Source organism: Marmota flaviventris, chromosome 1, assembly GCF_047511675.1.
Source record: "Marmota flaviventris isolate mMarFla1 chromosome 1, mMarFla1.hap1, whole genome shotgun sequence".
Taxonomy (NCBI): domain Eukaryota; kingdom Metazoa; phylum Chordata; class Mammalia; order Rodentia; family Sciuridae; genus Marmota; species Marmota flaviventris.
Window position 1 is genome coordinate 122028340 of NC_092498.1, and position 6544 is coordinate 122034883.

The following is a 6544-nucleotide window of genomic DNA, read 5'->3' on the forward strand; positions in this document are numbered from 1 at the left end:
ACAGAGAAAAGTAGATATGATGGGCCTTCAGCTACTGAGAAAAAAAAAAAGCCACAATATTAGGTGGATGGTGTGGCAAACTCTGAGCACAGAGGACTACCATAAGCAAATCCACTGTAGAGCAGGGTGAATGAATGAACATTTAAATTAACTAAGAGCTACTTATTCATCAATAGACTGTTAAAGCAAGAGTTCAAAATATACTGTGTAACCAAAACAATTCTAAATTTCAGTCCTTCAACCCACAATCCCACATCTCTAGTGGAAAAAAAAATGTGAAAGAAGAAGGAAGAGTTTATCAACTTGGGATCCACAGAAGAGATACTTCTACACTGGGTGAAGAGATTGACAGAGGCAATAAATGATTGTTAAAGCACATATGTACCAATCTGGACTTCATTTTTACACAAGGAATCCAGCAACTACAAACATTTGATTCTATTGTGCTTCCTTCACTTCATCAAATATTAAACAACTAATTAGCTTAAGTATGGAAGACCAAACACAATTTATATGAGAATAAGAATACACAGGTTAATTCAAAACAGATATAATGCTAGCAATGCAGATATGTTCTAAATCATATATCAAAGAAGAGATATGACTCTATAGCATTGTCTTCAGGTGTGCTAAATTTTTAAGTTTTTAAGTATTTACTTATTTATTTATTTATTGGTACTGGATATTGAAACCAGGCTCACTCTATCACTGAGCTACATTTTGCTTCTTTGTTTTACTTTGATACTTTGATATTTTGATATTTTATTTCTCTCTAGTTGCTAAAGCTGGCCTCAAACTTGCTGATTTCCTGCTAGGGATCAAAGTTTGGCACCACCATGCTCAGCAAAATTGTCAGTATGTATCTGTTTGTACCACCCATAGACAGGGACTCTCAGGAGTGAGAATCTATAGCAATCTTACAGTATATCAGAATCTCAGTGACTTGAAATTAGACTATTCATGTAAAAATCTAGAGAGACCTGTTGAGTTGAGCCACAAAAAAAGCTGGGTTCTTTTGTCTTCATGCCATTTGACTAGGAAGGGGCACTGACCAGGAAGGGGCACTGTGGGAGAGTCCTGTAGTCCCCACATAGCTGCTGAGTTGGGACCACTACTCAAAGGAGCCCTAGCCTTGGGCTGGGCCCTGTGCTCACTGATAAAGACTCACCAACTGCATTATTTCTGGCCTGAGTCTTGAAGCAAGGACTTTTGTCTCATCTCAGAAGATGTTTCCTCCCAGGATTCCATAAAGAAATAAAACAAGCCCTCGTCTTCTCAGTCTATATAGTATGAATTGAGCTCTAGCACCAGGGCCCAAGGAGAGGCTAGGGAAATCATGAAGGAAGCATATTTGCATGAATAACCCCTATACTGGCAGAGAGTGGGAAAGAAAAGGAGGCATAAGGTGATCCAGCCCCATGGTGGGGCCCTAGGTTCTCTTTCCACCATGGCCTGGACTCTTCTCCTTCTCCTGCTCCTCTCTCACTCTTCAGGTAGGTTGAGGCCTCAATGATGTCAGGCAGCTTTAAAACCTTCTCTCTCTCTCTCTCTCTCTCTCTCTCTCTCTCTCTCTCTCTCTCTTCTGGCTCTGATTCATGGGAAATTTTGCCCTGGTCCATGTGCCATAATGCAGAAATCTCTGTTTGCAGTTCCCTCTACCATGCTGTGCTGACTCAGCTGCCCTCCATTTCAGCCTCTCATGGATCATCAGTCAATCTTACTTGCACCCAGAGAAGTAGTATCGGCAGCTATAAAGTATGCTGGTACCAGCAGGAGCCAGAGAGCCCTCCCTGGTTGCTCCTGTGCTACTACTGAGTCAGATAAGAAACAGGACTCTGGAGTCCTTGATCACTTCTCTGGATCCAAAGATTCTCAGTCAATGCAGATGTTCTGCACATCTCTGCACTTCAGTCATAGGAAAGACTCACTATTGCTATGCAATCTGATATAACAGTGCCTCTCACAGTGACATAGATAGATGAGGAAGTAAGGCCAAATCCCCCACAATAGCTGCCCTCTGATTTCCCTTTTGTTGATGTTATAATACTTCTACAGTAATATAATAAAATAAAAACTACAATATTCACTCAGAAAGCCTTCTCCAGTTAAAAAAAAAAAACAATGTAACCACTTAGCCAGGTGTGTTGGCACACACCTGTAATCCCAGAGGCTCAGGAGGCTGAGGCAGGAGGATCATGAGTTCAAGCCAGCAACTTACAGAGGTCCTAAGTAAATTAGAGAGATCCTGTCTCTAAATAAAATATTACACACACACACACACACACACACACACGTGTGTGTGTGTGTGTGTGTGTGTGTGTGCGTGCCCTACCCTCCCTCAAGTGACACAGCACAGGATCAGATCTGGCCTTGCCCATGGAATTCTGGGAAATGGAATCCTAAGGATTAAAATCGTCATGTGATGAGGTGCATGATGCAAAAGTAACAAGAAACTGAAGTTATGAGGGAGCTGAAATGACAAACTTTTCAGCCATCAGTTTGCAGAGTGAAATAGAATCCAGAGGGGAAATGTTGTCTTTCCTCTCTTCTGGTACCCACTCTGGATAGAAGATTCACACATAGAGTAAAGACTGTAAGGAACTAATGCTTAAACCCTACTGAATCTTAAAAAAAAAAAAAAAAACATTTACTAAATTGTTTATTTGTAAATCAATAAAGAGTATACTAAACGTAAAAATTTAGAGACATTAGTAATCAGTGTACATATAAAAGGATTCCACTCTCAATGCTGAATGTTGAGTAAATAGAATTCACTGCATACATATGAGTGTGTGTCATTTATGACTCCCCTCAGAAAGGATGGATTATTCTTAATTCTTCCCTAGTCTTATAAATTCCAAATTAATAAAGCTTTATTGTGATTCAGAACTGCCCTAAAGCTAAAATATTGATCCCTTTAGACATTTGTTTGCTACTTATATATGTATATAGATGGGTAAGTCCCGGAAGTACTGGTGCTTTTGCTTTTGAAGTTTAAACGAACAATGTATTGTTAGTAGCTGGCTGTGCAAAATTATCCTTTGGTTCCATTCTAAATTTACAATTCAGCTTTTTTTAATGTCCTCTTTTGAGTATGTACAATTGTCACACATGGGGTAAAAATACTAGGACTTTAAATTAAGGTGATTATTTTTGCTTAAGATTAATTATAATCAAGAAGTTAATTTACATAGGCTGAGAGATTTTAGAATCCAATGTTCTGACCCTGTCTTTTTTTTAATACCTTTATTTTATTTATTTATTTTTATGTGGTGCTGAGGATTGAACCCAGGGCCTCCCACCTACTAGGCAAGTGCTCTACCACTGAATCACAACCCCACCCAGCCCCTGACCCTGTCTTTCTTGAAGAAAAGTGATGCACAATTTCTGGATGATTCAAAGAGAAGTTACAACCTTTCCAACTAGTTTTAATAAACAGTTGTTTACCAAACTTCTGAATTCACTGGTTTCTAAAACAAACCTTAAGCCAAATTCTGAAACTTAGGAATCTATTAAGAACCACATAACCTAGTCCAAAAAAGGTGTTTCAAAGTGTCTTAGAATCACTTTTCAGCTTATAGGAAACAATACAATTTTCTCACAACTCCACATTTTACTGACCTCATTACTATCTACATCTTACTACATATAACAGAGGCTGCAGAATGAGTTCATTTTTATTTACATAGCACCAAATATAACTATCAACTTTAAAAGAACTTATGAAAAAGATCAGAAACTTTCAGAGTATCTAAAATTATTTTTTGGTAGCAGGGACTGAACCCAGGGGCACTTAACCACCTAGCTATATCCCCAGCCCTTTTTATTTTTAATTTTGAAACAGGATCTTAATAAGTTGGTGAGGCTGGCCTTGAACTTGCAATCCTTCTGCCTCAGCCTCAGTTACTGGGATTACAGGTGTGGATCACCACACCCAGCACAGAGTATCTAAAATTTAAATATTATGTTTCTTATACATATTTTTCTCCTTACATGAAAAGTACTAAGTAAGTTGCATTTAAATGCCTTATATTTAAAAAAAAAGAAAAGAAAAGAAAATTAGGTACTTCTCACTTAAGAGAGTTGAAAATATTTAAAATGATGGGTGAGGGTAAAGAATGAGCTATATATCCAATGTAAATTGGATAAAACCCAAATATAAAATATAAACAGAAGGGGAAACTTTCCTAAAAGGGAATACATACTAACTACTTTTCCTCCCAAGGTAGGTAAATTACCATTACAAAGAAATATAGAGGAAGCTAGTTTGGGTTTCTTGCCCTTATAAATGTAAATAAAAATAAAATCCATAAGCTCAAAATATTTAGGGTTATAACTAGAAATATATAATTCTACTTTTATGACAAGGCAGCTAGTTGAAATAAGTTAACACAATCATTTGAATTGGTTGTCTGCACACTGGACAGGGCTTATTCCTTTTCTTTAGCTTCTTTGCACATGTGAAGCATGACATAAGATGTCCTGTATTACCATGAACAATGCAACCATTAGATTGACCTTGGCAAATCACACAAGGTTCAATGGCATTAAGGGGGAAACTAGATTCCATACTTTTTTCTTTGTCTTGTGTTTCTTCCTTCTCAAACTCTTTGACATCTTCTTGAGTGCTATAAATAATGCTATTTGAAGTTGATGGCTGAGAATAGTCCTCACTTTCTTGTGACTGGGAGGCTTGTGTGATCTTATCATTTTCCTCAAAACATGATTCTTTGGAATCATTTGCTATAGTTTTTTTTTTTTTTTTTTTTTTTTTTTTTTTTTTTTTTTTTTTAACCATCAGGCACATCCAAGCCAGTTCTCATGAAGGTTCCAACATCTATTGCAATGTGGTGGAAAGGGAGGATTCATTTCATTGCATGAAGTACACTTCCAGTAGTCAGCTAAGGAAATTTCAGGATCTTCTTCAACTGAATCCATATCACTTTCCCCTGCCTGATACACAATAACTCCATATACCTCATCATCTTCATCTGAGAGTTCTTGTCCTTCTTCACTAAGGCTATTTCCTCTGAATCAAGAGATTCAACTTCAAATTCTACACTAAATTGATCTGAAACTGAGTCCTGATCCAACCAATTACTGGAATTTTCACTCACACCATCTTCAATATCCAGATTTGATGGAGTCTCTATTGATTCACTGCTACTGCTTTTTTCACAATATATTTCCCTTATTACACACAGAGCCAGGCTTTCATCAAAGGAAAGGGAAATACTATCATATTTGTGGCACTTTCATCGTTCACCATAAAATTCATCTGAATTTTCTTCTGTCTCACTAATTGCTCTCCTTCTAGATGAGGTAGATGGTCTAGAAACCAAACAGGAAGATGAAGGCTTCTCTTCTTGTAGTTCTTGCACAAGGTCCTTCTGATCACTCCCACCTTCAAGGTGACACCTGTTCTCACTCACTAATGTGCTGGAATCTGATGGTTCCTGCTGATTGGCTACCACCAAATTTTTGTAGATCATTGTATATATTCTCCTGTGCTCCTTCACAGAGAAGCTTGGCACTCCAAACAAATCTCCTAGAAGATCATTTGCACAATATACAATATGTTGTTGCTTCTCATCATATAATAGTTTAATCATAATATACTGGCCAAGATAAAATATAACCTCTTTCATAGTGTGTCTTTTTGTGCACCAACAGACTTTAACAACTTCAAAAGCAATGGCTTTGGTCTAATCAGGGTCTCTTGTTCCAAAGCTGGAATCTGTGAGGTGCTTACAGCACCATCAGTAGACACAGATATGTTGGTATTGCACATTGTCCTGGATCAGTACATAAAATGTGCCTCACATCTGTGACCTCAGGTGTCTACCTTCAATCGCCAGTGACAACTGCTCAACACTCGGGGCTTTTTGCTTGGTGGGGGGGGGGGGTGTGGAGGGTCCTTCAAGGCACCCCAGTTTTCTTCACTCAGAGCACTTGGGCCTCAACGACCATCCCACTCACAGCCCAGACCACTGGGCGCTTGAACGCACTAAGTCCAGCAAGAAAGCAAGTTCCTGGCGGCAGAAGCGACAGGAACTTGGCTAGAGGGGTTAGGGCTGCCCCTCCATTTAAGTTTCTGGCTCCATTTTCTCCCAGGAATACAGGGCTGCAGAGGCCAGCACAGAAGCCAAGCTCCCCAGTTTCTGAATCTTTTATTATAAACTCCCACATGTTCCCAAAACTTGAAGTGTACTACTCAAATTTAAGATTTAAACATTCAATGCAAAAGAGAGAAGTGCAGATTACTTTTGTCATGCAAACAGTTGTATAGAAAAATTAATTAATGAGAAAACTTTGAAAATGCAATGACCACAGTGCGAAACTTTGGTTGAATGAAGTGAGGTTGGTCTCATACTGATACAATAGCTCTCAAACTGGTACAACAACAACTGACACAACAGCTCCCTGTTCAAACTGAATCCAATTCTTACTTTGAATTGAAATATATATAAACAATGAAGGTATTTCTGCACTTAAATTATGATTCTAAAATGACAGATTTTTTTCTTTACTTGCTTGATTAGTG

General features: G+C 38.2%; 1 pseudogene; it reads right to left on the reverse strand.

Moving 5' to 3' along the window:
* Nucleotides 1-4321: 4321 nt before the first annotated feature.
* Nucleotides 4322-5791, reverse strand: LOC114082826 (E3 ubiquitin-protein ligase Mdm2-like; annotated as a pseudogene).
* Between the last annotated feature and the right edge of the window lie 753 nt (nt 5792-6544).